Source organism: Ascaphus truei, chromosome 6 (genome assembly GCF_040206685.1).
Source record: "Ascaphus truei isolate aAscTru1 chromosome 6, aAscTru1.hap1, whole genome shotgun sequence".
Taxonomy (NCBI): domain Eukaryota; kingdom Metazoa; phylum Chordata; class Amphibia; order Anura; family Ascaphidae; genus Ascaphus; species Ascaphus truei.
Window position 1 is genome coordinate 125,955,877 of NC_134488.1, and position 16,697 is coordinate 125,972,573.

Below are 16,697 nucleotides of genomic sequence, written 5' to 3' on the forward strand. Positions count from 1 at the left end.
GGAGGGCCAACGCTTCTAAAGGTAATTTAGTAACTCGGGAAGCAGGGGGTCACTGAGGCTGAAATCAAAGCGCTTCAGCTCAGGAGACCCCCTGCTCCCACACACTATTAATAAAAATTACATTAAGGGAGCGTCATTACCATAGCAGATAGCCGCTACGGTAACGAATGTGTTACATTTTTTATTAGGTTTTATTAGTAGTATATTGTAGCAGGGGGTCTCCGGAGCAAATCCTTGTTGATTTCAGGTCCGGGGACCCCCTGCTACCCGAGATACAGGCCCGTTATGGGGTGCCGGTATCTCCTATGCATTGCAATGTCCCATATCACGTGACCGTGGGAATGAAATGAATAGGAGATGCCGGCACCCCATAACGGGGCCTATATCTTGGGAAGCACGTATTGAAGCAAGTATTGAAAGAACTGATTGAAGACTGGTAGCGGCATTGAGAGTCTCTGGTAGGTTGTTCCAGTCGTGAACTTCATGGTAACAGAATGAGAAGTGACCGGATTCTTTGTTGAACCTAGTGATTTGAATAGTCTTTTGGAGTCAGATCTCAGGTGATAAGTGCTGCGTGTGGTAGGGAGATAGTTCAGGTAGGCGGGTACCTTGCCCAGAAAGTATTTCTACTACTAAGGTTATTTTCCAGCCCTGTTCTGCAACTGTCACTTCCTCAGGGTTACTGAATACTGTGGATTGGAATCCACTTCTGGGGCTGATTCCCAGACATTCCGGGGACATCTCTGCTTGCCTACTGAGGCATGTCTGCATTCCCGTTACTGGGACATGATCTCTTCATTTGGCCACAAACACAATAATGGGGGGACTGGTCTGTACTATACTTTAGGGAACATATCCCCTACCTCTACTCCCCGAGGCTCCTCTCCTTTTGCTATGCTAGAACCCAACCTTCCAGAATTCTCCCTCTCTATTTTAGATCTCCTGTGACACAGTACCTCTGTGTCACCACCTGGTAGAGACTGTCATCCACTGCTTACTATTAATTCTTAGTAGTAAACTGCAAAACCCACAAGGAGGGGTGTAGGAGGACATGTGCAGAGGTACACAATGGAGACTGTTGTAAGGTGAAATTATAACAAGGCTTTATTGTGCCTGTCGCTTTAAACAGCAAAAAAAATCAACATAAGCGAAATAGTGAGCCAAACAAAAACCCCTATCTCTGCTTTGGAGACTATCTATTCATGTAGCTCAGCCCTCTCTGACTGGGTTGGTAGCAAAGCTATTTACAAGCCCCAAATCATGGAGACATTTATCAATACACTGACATAGATAATAGTTTTATACGAAAAAGTCTTATCTGTTAGCTGGGCTGCTGTAGGGGAAGCTTCTCTGCTCTCCTGGAACCGCACCCTTGTGTGCACAGAAAATGTCAGGCTCCAAGTTTAGAATCTTGTCCCCTTTGTCTTGTGGTCAGCTTGTCGCACAAGACATCTGCCCTTCCTTGGTTCAGCCCCATTGTGGACTAAGGAATCTCTGCTCTGTCTCCAAAGTTCAGCTCAGGTGTGAGCTAAGGAGTCTCACTTCCTGTCTCAAAAGACAGGCTTTTCTAAGCAATCTAATCAGGCAGGTGATGTTAGTTAATTGCCTACCAGCAGTTAACCACCACACTGCTGGATTAGAGGCACATTTGTGAACAGGGATAAGTCCCCTTTTACAAGGGGGTTTACACAAGTATTGATGCATTTCATTACAAGATATTCAGCGAGTAACTCCCACTTATGTCTCTGCATGTAGACATCCACTAGATTGTCAGATGTTGAAAAATACTTTAATTCAATGCCGCTTACATTCACAGGATAGAAATTCCTGCCTCAGCATCAATTTTAAGGCAAAAAGCACTAGCCTCATTGACGCATTTCCAAATGTCAAGGGAAGTAAACACATCATGATAACCATTAATACATTCTCTTTTTTTTAATTACATTTTTAAAACATTATTGGCTGCACAGTTCAATTAAGGATAAGGAAAGCAGTCCAGGCACACGGTCTTATCCAAAAGTAGAAACTTTAATCCAGCATAAATCCAACATTTCGACTGCACACAAGCAGTCTTTGTCAAGGCGAGAGCTCTCACCTTGACAAAGACTGCTTGTGCGCAGTCGAAACGTTGGATTTATGCTGGATTAAAGTTTCAACTTTTGGATAAGACCGTGTGCCTGGACTGCTTTCCTTATCTATGTTATCACTTGGGGACCTGGCAGGACGACCCCCGTTGGTCTGTGGGCACCGGCAGGTGACATCTACTTTGGTTTATTGATTATGTGCCAGATTACCTCTCTCTATTGACAGTTCAATTAAGGAAACAGGGCTCAAAAAAATCAGGTTCCAATCAATCAGTTGCAATAACCTGGGGTCATATTGTTATCTATATCTATAGTAGAAGTGCAGGCACAGCGAGTTGATGGGAGGGTCAGCTCTCTCTCTCTCTCTCTCTTTCTCCTTCTCTCCTTCCTGGATTTGGTCTAAAAAAAACTCGGGAAAATCCACGAAACGGATTCAGACCAGTTTGCCCATTTCTACACCCGACCCTGGCATAGAAGAATGACAGTAAATTGTAACTGTATCTGTTATAGAAAGGGAGAATCAACATAGTCACCTTCATATGACAGTTCAAAGATACCCATCCCATAATTCCTCTAATTCTATACAGTACTTTCAGAAGATATATTTTGTGTCTGGGCGTTCGATAATTGTACTCACATGAGAAAATAGTGGTTCGTCAATATTTAATGCTACACTGGGACCCAACACCCTTTATTCATGTAAAAACTTTAACTAAGCAAAACGAAAGTTTTACATTTTCTAAAAGTAGACAAAAATGTATTTTTTTATGGTGAATAAAATGGTCCTATGACATACTGCATTATTAAAAGAAAAATGTAAATATTCTTCCCCCCCCCCCCCCATTTTCATTAGTTTGGTGAGATGTCATAACCAAATATGCACATGGGACAAACAGCAATTTCAAATTCAACTTTTGATAAACTCTATGGCTTGGTATGGCACACCACAACACTGACACAGAAATCATGGTTCAACCATATTATTGCAAAAAATGTCAAACAAAATCCACTGGCCCTGTAGGTAACAACCAAATTTGGCAGTGAAAAGGGAATTTCCAGAAATATATCCTTGTTGGGAAAGACAAATGACCCCTGTCATGTAATGAGCAGGATTGAGGATACCACTCAATGCACATCATGCCACATGTATGTGCACTCAGAGTAGCTGTTCCAGGGAGCATACCGCTGTGAGAAGTGTGAGCAGGTGGTCTCTTTAGAGTCAAATATTTCTGACCTGAAGAGGAAACTTGCAATATTGAGGGACATTGACAATCTTGGAAGGAGTTTACTGAGCAGGCCCTGGCTGGGACTAGTGGTGCAGGTGGTGGCGCTGTGAGCAAGGAGCAGGTAGGTAGCTGGGTAACAGATGGGGAAGCAGGTGAAAGAGGAAGAGGCAGGCCAGTTCTGAACTGACCCGTCCCAATTGATTTGCCATATTGAGTGTGGCGGAGCAAAAATGGCAAGGCTGGGGGAGACTGATTCCTCTAGCAACCAGGGAAATAGTTCCTCCAACATAGAGGGGGACTTTAGATATTCCGAGACCAAGAAAGATTGTGGTGGTAGAGGACTCCATTATTAGAAAGGTAGATAGGGCAATCTGTTGTCATGATCACATGAACCAAACAGTTTGTTGTCTCCAGGATGCTCGGGTTCTGCACATTGCGGATCATGTAGACAGATTGTTGGGAGGTGCTGGGACTAACCCAGCAGTCTTGGTACATGTTGGCACTAATGAAAAAGTTGGAGAAAGATGGAGGGTCCTAAAGAATGAATTCAGGGACCTAGACCAAAAGCTTAAGGCAAGGACATCCAAGGTAGTATTTTCTGAAATACTACCAGTGCTATGCGTTACCCCAGGGAGACAGTCAGAGATTACGGAGGTTAATGCATGGCTAAGAAAGTGGTATAGGAAGGAGGGTTTTGTTTTTTTAAAGCACTGGGACTCCTTTCCTGAGAGCTGCAATCTTTATGGAAGGGACAGATTGTAGAGGGATCTTGTGCTAGGGAGAGAGAAAGTTAAAAAGGTTGGAGGAGATTTTAAACTGGGATGTAGGAGGAGGGACAAGAAACAGATAACAAACTAAATAGAATAGATGGGGATGGGGAAATAGCAAGGGGTCACGAAGGTAGAATGGGGGCGTGTGAGTTTGGCAAGCAGCGAGACACCCATAGTAAATACAGATAATACTAGAAAACTTCTAAAGACTAAACCCAATTAGCGTAGAAAGGCAGGAGCAGATAAGATAATAGTACAGACTGAAAAAAGCTTAAATGCATGCTTGCTAATGCAAGAAGCCTGACAGATAAAATGGGGGAGCTTGAATTAATAGCTACATGGGCACAGTATGATATCATAGGCATTACTGAAACATGGTGGGATGAAACTCATGACTGGACAGTTAATTTAGAGGTTATTCCCTTTTTGGGAAGGATTGAGCAAATAGAAGAGGGTGTAGAGAATGCTTATATGTTAAACCGGATCTAAAACCTCTTATAAGGGATGATGTCTATGAAGGGAATGATGAAAATGTAGAGACTTTGTGGATAGAAATTAGCTGTGGAGGTAAAAGTACAAAGAAAATGTTTGTGGGGATATGCTATAAACCACCAAATATCTGTGAGATTGAAGACGCTAAAATACTTTTGCAAATGGAGAAGGCATCAAAACTGGGTCATGTTTGCATAATGGGGGATTTTAATTATCCAGACATAGACTGGGGCAATGAGATTAGCATTACAACAAATGGAAACAGGTTTGTGGGGGGTGCTTAAAGACAATTACAGATGCAGCGGCCGTTATTGAAACCAATCACAGCGCCGTTTTCGTGTGCGCTGCTGTACTCCACACGGCATTAACGCGGCCAATCGCCCCAGGCACACGTGTTTATTGCGGTTGCTTTTTTTGAATTTCATGGATTGTGTGCAATTATATGCAATGAAATGAATGAATTGTAATGTGTTCAGTACTGTGCTACTGTGTCAATTTCAGGTGTTTAAAAGCCAGAACACTAAAATGCCATTTTATGCACTCGCCTGCACTCGCGTATAAGGCGGTACGGTTGGAAGAAATCCCGCGCCATGACATGGGTATTCTGAGGTGTACACCGCGTGATTTGTTAAAATAATGGCCGCTGCATCAGTCAGGGGATACAGTGAGGCCTGGTAAGTGAAAATACAGTGCATATACAGTATAATACACTAGATCAATCTCATGTACTCTATGCATGTCACTTTCGACACAACCTTGCTAACATGTTAGAAATAGTAACTTTCAAAGTACTTAATGCCCAGGACATATTTTAAATTGAGAGGTGTATCTAAATGTAATTGCTCTACAATGGGTGATAAACTGTAGCATGCCTCAGCCCTCATTCATGTGCATAAGAGTAAAGGCATTTTAACATTTAGCAACAGATCAGGCCCTCTATATATTGCCACACAGATACCATATATTGAAGTGAAACAGTGCAGGGGAGTGCAAACAGATTAAATAACAAGCCAGTGCAATCCAAAAAGTGCAAAGTAAAGATCTCTTCAGCAAGAGAATAGATCACTGGAACAGCAAAAATATCAAAAGGTATAATCAATAAAACAGTCTTTGTGAAACATAGGCAGCAACCCTAAGAATCCTTCCTGGTGTCCATCTATGGGTCTCATTCAGAAAGCGTTCATAAGCCACTTATCAAGCACTTATCACCCAAAATGCCTACTGCTATTCAGTAAGCGGTGATAAGTGGATGATAAAAGGCTGAATCGCTCAAAAAAAATTGGTCATAAAAAAAATCACAGAGGCAGCGGTGATAAGCCACTTACAGTATCACCTCTTTTCGGCATGTTCATAAACTCGTGCGATTCTATTAGCAGTGATTTGGCTATGAACGCCTATCGCGCTCTAAAATGGTGATTTTATCACAAAATTCTCACGCCAGAAAAAGTTGGCTTAAAGGTGTTGGAAACCTGCAGAGAAGCGGTGAGATGGGACTTAGAAAAAAAATGCATTTTTCCTGCATAGGATTGATGCCAGGAATCTCTGGAGCTGATATCCATTTATATTAGCACCAGAGACCCCTGGCATGAATCCTGTGCAATAAAAATGCATTTACAGTAAACTTCATTACCATAGCGGATAGCCTCAGGGACCCCTACTTTCCGAGATACAGGCCACGTTATGGGGGGCCAGTATCTCCTATGCATTTAAATGTCCGCGTCACGTGACCATGGGAATAAAATGCATAGGAGATACCGGCACCCCATAACGGGGCCTGTAATGGGTCGTCAGAGGGTCGTTCATCAGATCACCGGCTTATCACCCGTTTTGTGAATTTTGCTATGACAGGTAATGAAGGCTTTCTGAATACCGTGATAGCAACGCTCATAAAAAGGGTGATCCACTGTAAATGGTCCGGTGATTTTTTTTTATGAACCTTCTCTGAATGAGGCCCTATATATCCAGCTTTATAAGAGGAATCCACCGCAGAGGAAAGATCAGGCAAACTGATGGTACTGATAGTATAGGCGAATGTATGTATATGGGCATAAAAAGCACAAACAAATGCACACTCGGGGTGTAACAGGCTAAAATTAGCATTGAGTTAGAGGTTTATACACTCTTCAGAGTGCCAAAATCTCACTGCCGCCCGACCTGCACAGCGTCCCTCGTGACTCACAACAGCTTGTGACGTCACATCTGGCAGGATACAGCTCTGATTTTGGGAGATAGGTTAGCAGCGTCAGCATTGGGCAGCAGGAAACAAGGTCTGGACGCGTTTCGCTACATCAGCTTCCTCAGGAGTCTCATAATGGGAGGTGCCCTAAAATATAGCCATATAATCCCCCTATCCTAATCTAATTAAAGTGCTAACAGGTGAATACACTTAGGGCAATGGAAAGGCAATCTCTTTATAAAACAAATATTTGTATGTAATGCATACATATGTCTCAAGTTTATACATATAACATATATTATATAGACTCCTAAAAGCTACCATATGTCACTAAATACAAACATTATACACAACATAACAAAATGTAATACATAAGACAAGTAAAACAAAATGTGCACAAAAATCCAAAAGCTAAGAGACCGTAGCAGCCCCAGAATAATGCATACGATACACACCATCTGATTCACCTTACACATGTATATTCTAAGAAAACAACCATGACCCTGAACTCCTATCAGGGAAATCATCTACCAGGAAATGCGGGCTCCAATGACATTGATATTGACCGAGAGGAATGTAGAGCACGAGAGGTCTTCCTTACTCAGTCTCCACTTGTGAAGTTGTCACTTGAGAGCTGCAGTGGTTCAGTATCTTCTTCTTCTGAAGGACAGCACAAGGAACGCAGGTATTTAATAATTATTGCACATTGCACAATCCCTTTGCTGCTAGGGCGTTCAGCCACTGAGCATATAATATTTCATGTCGCTATGTCAGCAATACATACAGATTCATAGAATGAGCGTGTCCTGGGGCAATGGAATTTGCAGTCTACAAATATGAATTTAAATAAAGAATTCAACTACGGCGGCTGATCATTCAGCTGCTACCTGAATTCCAGGTGAAAACCGGAGATAACTAACAGAGTTCAACAAAAATGAGAAGAACCCAGAGCACCATTGGGTGATATTATGGAAATGATTTTAGCCGTCAGAAAGGAAATTGACCTGTATAGTAAGGCCAGTAACAACGTGGAACGGATTATCACTGGAGATTTTCCTATATATCTAGCAAATATACAATAGTAAATATGTTTCAAAAAGATTGAACATCTTCCTTGTACACAGGGATTTTCCGGCCGGAGCATTGATCCAGGGAGCGTCTGATTGCCATTTACCGGAGTCAAGAAGCAATGCCCTTAACTTGTAACACATAATTGGCAAATGCTGCTCTAAGATTTTTGTTTGCCTTCCTCTGCATCATTGTGACTATAAATACAGACGCTCGCCCAGTTTGAATTTAGCAAAGGCTGAATCTGATGGGTTCCTGTTTATTGATTCAAAATAAACTACGATGTTAATATGATACCATAAAGTCTGGGGGGGGGGGGGGTTGTAGTTTAGTATTTGATTAGGTGTTACTAACTGATTTCTTGTACACTTGTAATACCCTCCCATTAATGAAAATGCATTGTCATTTTTATGTGTGTTTTCACATATGCCAAATATTCTCAGGGGTGCTGGGGCTGGGGGGAGTTCATAGAGGAAAGGGCACGAAATATCCTTTAACGCAAACTGCTGTATGTCACATGACCAATGAAACTGGCACATATGACATCGCTTATTAAACAACTCTAATTTGTAGCCCATCACTATTAAAAAATATTGATACTTGTTCTACTCACCTTTTAAAAGGTGTAAATCAGCTACATTTAAGCAAGGAAACACAGTCCTTATCTTAGTTTTGGTGGGGAGTGGCTGTTCCTATAAGAGAAACATTGTTTTACCTGCTGTTTAATGGCTCAAGCTCTCAAAATCTGCAATAACACACAATGCCATCATACTGTATAAATTTGTGTCTGGCGTCTCGATCCTATGCAAGTAAGTAACATTTAATGCAGCTTGTTTGACGGAGCAGGTTATGCCGACTCAGACCTGGGGCAGAATTGAAGTGCTTAGAATGGCTAACATGGGCGTGTCAGATTAAATCTTGTATCCGATTTAATAACAGAAGTGAATCGCCTGTCCTCCTAGGACCAAAGTGAATTACAGACCGCGGCATGTTTAATAGGTTACCTATTTCATTAGTAACCAAATGTTTGTTTTTACAAACGTTACCTAATCTCTGATGGGATAAGACTGTTTGTAATATGTTACATACAGCACAAGACAATTGTATGCTACCATTATTAGCCAACGAGATAAAGGAGAAGAACAGCAATTAGCAGGGAAGATTATAAATACACAGAACCTTACCCACTGAAACATATTCATTTTAAATAAATGAAACTTTACTTTAGAGTTGATTAAACATTTCTCAGGGAGACCATTGCAGTGTTGTGCTGTAAAAATGGTAACAAATGTTTTGTATTATCGTTACTTCCTCCCTAATACAAGCAGATAACAATCTGATGCCCGCCTTGCAACCACCACCCCCTCTCCCCCGTATCATTTCCGCCTCTGCTAAGCACTCAGAACTATGCAGTTTGACTGGAACGCCAACATATTCTTCATAATGCAGCTACAAGCATGAAAATCATTTGTATTGTGAATTCTGTAGAAATGCCCAGGGCACGCTTTGTATAATCCTGATGAATTACGTAGATATGATTGCAATTGAGTAAGCGGTTAATATTAACTCATTGAAAGCACTTGCACAGGAGAAAGGTGAGCTGGCTAGAGCAGCCGTGTGTACAGTATTAACGCTGGTGGCATATCTAAGTCACGTGCTCACGTGTGTGCTGTTGGGGATACATGGAGGGGAGATATTGTTCATTTGAGGGACCTTTGCGAAGGTGAAGAATGGGACAGCTACAGATCTGTGTAGTAACCCTTGTCCCATATGCAGGTCACGTGCTCACAGGTGTGCCGTACGTGACAAATCATAATGCCACACAGCGTACCCTGCCAGGGCAGTAATAGGTTACTAACGGGCGGGTTATTTTATTCATTGCTTTTTTCAGAGAACTTAAATGGGAAATACAGCAGATATAGAAAGAATGGGTTTTATGAAGCCAGCAATTTTCCACAGAAGCAAAAATTAATCCCAATTATCACTATATGATGGAGTGTAATAATCAAGGATCTCAGCGATGTAACAATTTCTATACTGTGTATAACATTAGTTGTATAATCCTGGGCATGCTTGAGAGATTTTTCAATTAAAGGCCAGATGCCTTTTTCTGGATAGCAGATTTATTAGCGGCCTAAGCAGCAATCCTGCCGGGGAATGTTTACATCATTTGAACCATGAAATCGGGCTCCTCCAGTGCTGGAGCGAGCTATTTTCAGCGTTGGGAACCACCTGGTTCTTGAGATAGATACTGTATGAATATCAGGTTTACAATCTCTCCTGGGGAAACAATATGGCCGCTAAATCTTGCAGGATCCGTTATCGGTCACAGAGTGTAGATTGCTATTCGTCGGTGGCCATGTATGTATGTAATATATGTATGTATATCTTTATTTATACAGTGCCATTAATGTACATAGAGCTTCACAGCAGTAATACACGTGACATAATCATGTAAATAACAAATAATACAAATAACACCACATAAAGGGGAGAAGTGCTTCAGACGAAGTAACATTTAGGAAAAGGAGTCCCTGCCTGGAAGAGCTTACAATCGAATCGGTAGGAAGAGAATACAGAGACAGTAGGAGGGCATTCTGGTAAGTGCGTCTGCAGGGGGCAAAGCTTTATGTATCAGGTGTATAGTATTAGCCACGATGCTACTCATATGCTTCGTTAAGCAGGTGTGTCTTAAGGTGGGTCTTAAAGTTGGATAGAGAGGGTGCTGGTTGGGTGTTGAGGGGAAGGGCATTCCAGAGGTGTGGGGCAGTCAGTGATAAAGGTTTAAGGCGGGAGAGGGCTTTAGCTTCAAAGGGGTTAGAGAGAAGACGACATTGAGCGGAACGCAAGGGCTTACAATTTTGTTGTATTCTCCGCCGCCACCTTCACCAGTAATTATCTCGGGAACTGAGAGATCCCTGCAATAAAAACAAAGCACTTCAGCACTGGATACCTCCCCCCCCCAACCCTCCCCCCTCTCACTCCCCCCCCACCTCTCACCCCCTCCCCCCGCCGATTATAATTACAATTACAAACGTTACAAACGGGTTTGCAGCTTTATGCAGATAAGACGTCAGCTACCTCCAAACAATTATTTTCACCAAATTATTTTAAGCTCGATTGATGGCGCTGAGTTGTGAAGCTGAGAATAGTTAAACTATATACAGAAATAACATGGTTAACGTGAGTACGAAAATGCCAAAAACCTGTCCCTAAAGACACAAACCCCTCCAGAATCCAGATCATGTCAAATATTACAAGGCAAAGGGTGACATGTATCCGTACACAGAAACACTTGTTTGTGCTGCACCGATTTTGACTTCAAAATTGTGTCCTATGTACCTGGCCGTTTCTCCGGTTTCCTGCATTTTAAGCAGAAAAGTTAATGTCACCTCAAACCTGAGTTTTGGGGACAGATTTAAAGGAGAAAACGCACCATTTGATCCCTCTCTAATACTCTGTGTGCCATGCAACGCCTCCCACCGCCTCCTTTTCACACTCCCTAGAAAACAAGCTGATGCACAGGGCACACAACTGGCACAAAGTCCTCATTCCATCGGTGCAAAGAGATACAACACAACAATGATGCAATTGACTCCAATTCCCCTTAAAAAAAATTGTCAATGACTGAGCCACTGATTGAGCCCCCTGTGCTGAAGCAGTGATATCTTTAAATCCTGTCCGGTTGATGGCTCTTGAGGATTGGAGTTGGCCGTCCCAGCTTTAGTACATCGACCTACAAATGGTTAAAAGCATACAGTATGCTTGGATACAAATGGCCAAAGTTTTCGTCCCGCTGGTTGATTGAACCTGTTTAAGAGTCAAATGTTGGTCATACGGTTATCGTATTCATGCACAATCTCATTTTCTAATACTGCTCTTTCATGTCGTTAACATGTGTTACCCATGTTCCCCCCCCCCCGGTCGCAGACTGGGCCCCTAGGGTGTGGTGAGGGCTGGCTACATGTATGTTGGTGGTGCATACCTGTGAGGAACAGGAGGGACTGAGTTTCCCGCGATGGTATAGGGGACAACAGGGACAGGCTTCTGGGGTATATGCATTCATCTTTGGTAAGCCCTTAGGATGTAGGGTGAAATCCTTCCACAGAGCCCTTTGCTTCAGGGCGAGAGATTTCAGTCTCACACACGAGTCTTTTATATAAAAGCAGCAATGTCTCTTTATTCTCAACCGCAGCAGTAACACACAGCAGCACTCAGGTACACTGTACAGGCTTTTCCTCCTTCTCCTTTCCCTCCAGAAGTACTCCCTCAGGGTGGGCTGTCTGGAGCTCTAATACTACAAACCTCTACCCCAAGGTTAGAGGCTAGCTCTCCCCTCACCCCCTGCAGGGTGAGGGGCATTGGTCCACCACACTAGAGTGCTATCAGTCCTACTCAATATGGTCTGAGCGTCTCCTCCCCTGTCACCTTCAACTCCAAGACCAGACTGACCCAGAACACACAGGAGCAGCCCACTAACTTTAGACAGGCCTGCCCATCATGATGTCAGCAGGCCCCTCCCCTGTGTCTCTTTGCCTTCCACACAGAGTCAGGGGTCTACCTCCACCAATCAGGCCAGGGCTTGAAGCGGGGGAAACCCATGATAACTACTGGCGGCCTGCCCTTAGCAGGGCTTACACCAGTAGGATGATAGACATATAGCCCAAAATCTAACCAGGGCTACACTCTCCCTCAGGTGGAATCCAATGGTCCCCACTTGGACCTAACTTTAGCAGCTCCATCCTGCAGGTGAACAATCTGGGAAACAAACACAGTTCATAGTTAGTGTCTGCACATCAGACCATCCACCCGGATGGCGTATAACAAAACACACGGTTACTCCCAACATGGAGAACCAACTAATAATAATGTCGTGGGTCAGGCTTTCTTGCTTCCCGCCCATTAAGATCCGTTACTTTCACATAGTATGGCTGTACTGACCCATACTCCGGCTGATACACTACACTGTGCATGTATATGCTTCTTCCAATGCTCCAGGCCCGGACCACATCACATATCTTGTCTTCGTTGTGATAACCCGCCTTACCGAACCTAGTCCGTAAGTTCTCCATTACTGCTATCTCTCTGCTCTTCAATCTCCTGCATTATAGGCTCAGGCACATAGGGGAACTCATAGCCATGAGATTGTCTATACCTGGTCACTATGGCCTTGTCTGCTCGGCTCAGCTTGGTAAGTTTCCGGTTACCTGCTCTGCTTGGCAGTACCCAAAACTCATGCTCCTCTGGGGCAACATCATCATACAATATATAAGCCCCCTTAGGAAGGATGTTCTTCTGCTCTATCTCCTGGTATCTATTCTCTAACTCATCCGCCACCTCCTGGGGAGAATAGGCACCTAGAGCCCACCAATGGTCGACTATGTTGTTCCTTATTAACAGGAACCGTGTACAGTCCATACCCTTGTGGTATCCTGTAAACAGAGGTGCCCACCACTTGTCATGGTGCTCGTACCCTGACACTGCACTGGAAGTACCTGCCTCTGACTCTGTCTGTGAAGACACACCTGACGTGACCGCCTCAGTAGAGTGCGAGCCTCTGCGTCTACCTCTTGTATCATCAGTGTAAATGGTGGGATTCATCTTGTGAACCACCTTACTCACAGGCCCTGCTGTCACAGTAGTATGGGATCCTCAGGCCCTCCCTCTAGGCACAGGAGAATATGGTACAGGGTTAGAAACATGAATAACATTTGCATACGGTATCTCCCCATCAGACCCTTCATCACTCAGATCCAAAACCCTCCAATCTGTAGAGTACTTGGGGTTCTTTCTCAACTTATCCCCGCTAGGTCCCGGTGTCATGACTCGTGACGGGGCAGGGGCAATGGCGCTAGGGGCAGGGGCATCAGTAATGTCCGCAAAAGTCAATCAATGTCCGCAATGCAAATGTCCGCAATCAATCGGGCAATGCCGCGACCAGTGGGCATCTTTCGACTTGCCCTCTCCGGCGTGCTTCGTGCTCCTCTGGATACACCTTGGGCCTTCAGTGTGGCCAGCGCAGCTGCCATGGCTGCTCCTCTTGCTGCAAACAGCGCTGCCGGGCCTCCGTGCCAGCCGCAACCGGAAGTGACATCATCGCTGGTGCCCGCGGAATCTCCATCCGCTCCGTGGTCTCGCACCGGAACTGCGTCGAGGACCGGAAGGGGCGGTGGTGTCTCCTCTGGATCGCGGACGGACAGGTAGGCCGCAAGCCTTTCTCTCTCGCCCTCTGCAGGTTCCGTCTTCGCCTGGCGGGAGTAAGGGGGTGGTGGTGTCTCCTTACCGCTCCGCTGCCGGCTGATGATCTCTGGTTCCTCCGGAACTGTCTCAGATCCCGTCTCCGCCGCACTGGGAGTCACCACGGCCGTGGGACTTCTACGGGCCTCAGGCCGCACCAGCGCTCGCCGTCGGGAGGTGTCCGGACTCGTCTGCTCCCTCTCTCCGGTAAGTGGACCGCCATCTTTATTACAGCCGGGGTGGTTCGCCGGTAGGCTCATCGCCACCGATGGGGCGCCATCTTCTTCCTCCAAAGATGACTTGCTCGGATCCTCCGCTAGGGAGTCACCTGGGTCTTTTGCCGCACCGCCAGTGGGTAGTAGTATGAAACGGGCCCGCTCCGGTACCTCCACTGCGGTCGCATTCTTCTCCGCCAGAACCTCTCTCGGCTCTGTAGTTGGCTGGGCCTTGGTTCCCACTTTAGCGGTGATGCAGGGAACTAGGGCAGCCTCATCCACCATCTCCGCCACCTCCGTTAAAGTTCCCGGAGAGGCACCCCGAGGGGTCTTGATCATGGGCCATGACTCGGTAGGCCACAGGTAGAATGTGCCCCATTGAGGGCATCGTGCTTTCGTGCTTGGGGCCGGTCCGGGTGTCCTGCAGTGTATGCACAGGCTCCGGAGGTACTCTCGGTCGTCGATCTCCGCCACCAGGAAGCCTCCTGAAAACTGGAAGGTGGTCATGCTCAGTTCTGACATTGTTTGCTCAGGGGTGGAACAGTTCAGTATGTTAGCTCCTTGCTCTTTGAATGCCAGGCAAAAGTGAAGTTCCTCAACCTCACTTCCTGTCCCTCCCTTCTCCGGGGAGGACAACTCTGATTGGCTCTCACAGTGCCCCTCCCTCTGGTGGAAACAAGAGGAGGGGCACTCTCTCGCTCGGCGTGACGTGGCCTTGTCTGTCGGCCAGTCACTGCACAGGTAGGCGTATCTTTGGCTTTTGCGCCGCTCTGCTCCTTCTGCAGGGGATCTGAGTTTGGCGCCAAACCCCTGCACATCTCTTGCCACATTTCTCTTGCAGCCTGCTTGCACGCAGCACGTGCACGATCCAGTCTTGGCGGGTGTTGCCATTTTGGGACGGCTGCTAGCTGCTGGGCCGTGGATGACGCTGCTGTCGCCATTTTTAACTTCTTCATGCAGAGCACATGTATTGGCGGCCGCCATCTTTAGTGAGCACTCCAAATGTTAAATATCGCTACGCTCAGTGTCTAGTGTGGAACTGGTTCCTAGACACTGACTGCTCTCACTGAGACTCTCTGATGCTCTCTGCATGCTTTACCCACTGATATGATGTATGGCATACCCCAGGCTAGGCAGAATTCTTTCCCTGTGCACCACACTCGCTGACGGTTCCTGCAAGTACTCTGTGGTGTGTTTTATGTGGGTGCTGGCTAGTGTACCCGGGCATCTCCCTAAGTACAGGCGTCTCCTACTTTTGGCACTCATAGTGCGGGCCCTGGGCCATGGTCCCTGGACTAGTTAACAGGCTAACCCCCCCAGTTGCCTCATACTATCTGCCTCAAGGGACTAGAACAGCTATAGCCACACACCCATCTTACAACACCCTCTTAGGGCACCATGGGCGTACTGTGCGGGAGTCCACGCTCCCCTTACTACCCCTGGTATGCATATATGCCCTACTTTCTCCAGCACTTGCATGGAAGGTGCACTTAACACTTCCAGCTCTGCTTCGCTGAAAGCCTGTCCTGTTTCTGGATTTCAGCCGCTCGCCTCCAAATGTATGATCTCATGTTCCCTCCCCCACCTCCCCCCCGGCCACGGATCGGGCCCCTAGTGTGTTGTGAGGGCTGGCTACACGTATGTTGGTGGTGCATACCTGTGAGGAACAGGAGGGACTGAGTCTTCCTCGATGGTATAGGGGACAACAGGGACAGGCTTCTGGGGTATATGCCTTCATCTTTAGTGGTGAAGCAGCGCTTCCTTCTCTGGTAAGCCCTTAGGATGTAGGGTGAAATCCTTCCACAGAGCCCTTTGCTTCAGGGCGAGAGATTTCAGTCTCACTCACGAGTCTTATATATAAAAGCAGCAATGTCTCTTTATTCTCAACCGCAGCAGTAACACACAGCAGCACTCAGGTACACTGTACAGGCTTTTCCTCCTTCTCCTTTCCCTCCAGAAGTACTCCCTCAGGGTGGGCTGTCTGGAGCTCTAATACTACAAACCTCTACCCCAAGGTTAGAGGCTAGCTCTCCCCTCACCCCCTGCAGGGTGAGGGGCATTGGTCCACCACACTAGAGTGCTATCAATCCTACTCAATATGGTCTGAGCGTCTCCTCCCCTGTCACCTTCAACTCCAAGACCAGACTGACCCAGAACACACAGGAGCAGCCCACTAACTTTAGACAGGCCTGCCCATCATGATGTCAGCAGGCCCCTCCCCTGTGTCTCTTTGCCTTCCACACAGAGTCAGGGGTCTACCTCCACCAATCAGGCCAGGGCTTGAAGCGGGGGAAACCCATGATAACTACTGGCGGCCTGCCCTTAGCAGGGCTTACACCAGTAGGAGGATAGACATATAGCCCCAAATCTTACCAGGGCTACACATGTGTATGCTTGCTGTTGATTGTTTTAATTTAGCTTATTTTAAT

The 16,697-nt window shown here is 45.8% G+C and overlaps 1 protein-coding gene across 1 annotated transcript in view; it reads left to right on the top strand.

Annotated features, from left to right (window-relative positions):
* The window catches only part of LOC142497853 (alpha-tectorin-like), a 299,739-nt gene that overhangs the window by 183,488 nt on the left and 99,554 nt on the right, over positions 1-16,697 (top strand). The gene's annotated exons all lie outside the window — the stretch shown is intronic.